Raw genomic sequence first — 809 nt, 5'->3', positions numbered from 1 at the left:
GAAGTAGGTACTAAAGCTGCCAGTTGCCAAATGTTTATGTGCCCCTGTGATAGTAATGGCATTTTTTTTTTATTGAGCAATCAGGGTTAAGTAACTTGCTCAAGGTTACACTGCCAGTTATTTCTGGGTGTGGTTGCTGAGTGTCTGAGCCCGGGATTCGATCTCCAGGTCGTCCCAACACTGGAGCCGGTGCTCTTACTCGCTGAGCCACCTGGCAGCCCCAAAATATGGAACACTTCACGAATTTGTGTGTCATCCTTGCGCAGGGCCCATGCTAATCTTCTCTGTATCATTTCAATTTTAGTATATGTGCTGCCGAAGCGAGCACACTAGTAATGGCATTTAAAGATTCCCCTGTATTGGCTTGGTTTTCAAACTGATTGTGTTAAAACCCAGAGCTTGTTAATCCCACCTGTGGGATGGATTTGTTGATGTGAAAAGAGAGTCCTGAACTAGGAGGAGCTGGTGACGTAGATTTGTAGAGACAAGAGAGAGGCAGAAGAACTTTTTGGAAGCAGCACCCTCGTGGAGGCAGAGAGAGAGACTGATAGAATTGCTGGGGACTACTTTGAATTGTCCTAGACTTTTGAGACCTGCCCCCTGAGCTTCCAAGGACTGAGGAGACATGGCTGTTTTGCTGGTACTTTGTCTGTCTGTTTTGATGTTGTTTTGCCAGATATGTCTACTGGTGAAAGACAGTCCTTTTGTTGAAGAAGTCCTGGAACCTGGCTGTTGGCTAAAAAGCCCTGAGACTGTCCTGCAAACAGAGAGTGAATACTGTCCACTGGTGAAGGACAGTGCTGTTGTTG

General features: G+C 46.2%; 1 non-coding gene across 1 annotated transcript; it reads right to left on the bottom strand.

Annotated features, from left to right (window-relative positions):
- Window positions 1-221: 221 nt before the first annotated feature.
- On the bottom strand, window positions 222-328 carry LOC138171852 (U6 spliceosomal RNA). Its single transcript, XR_011170980.1, has one exon. It is a non-coding gene; the product is annotated as a U6 spliceosomal RNA (small nuclear RNA).
- Window positions 329-809: the final 481 nt, after the last annotated feature.

This window comes from Petaurus breviceps, unplaced genomic scaffold, assembly GCF_028583685.1.
Source record: "Petaurus breviceps papuanus isolate PSGF00001 unplaced genomic scaffold, PetGlider_PUasm1.0 47, whole genome shotgun sequence".
Classification (NCBI taxonomy): Eukaryota; Metazoa; Chordata; class Mammalia; order Diprotodontia; family Petauridae; genus Petaurus; species Petaurus breviceps.
The sequence above is the reverse complement of the archived record's forward strand: the minus strand, read 5'-3'. Positions and strand labels throughout refer to the sequence as shown.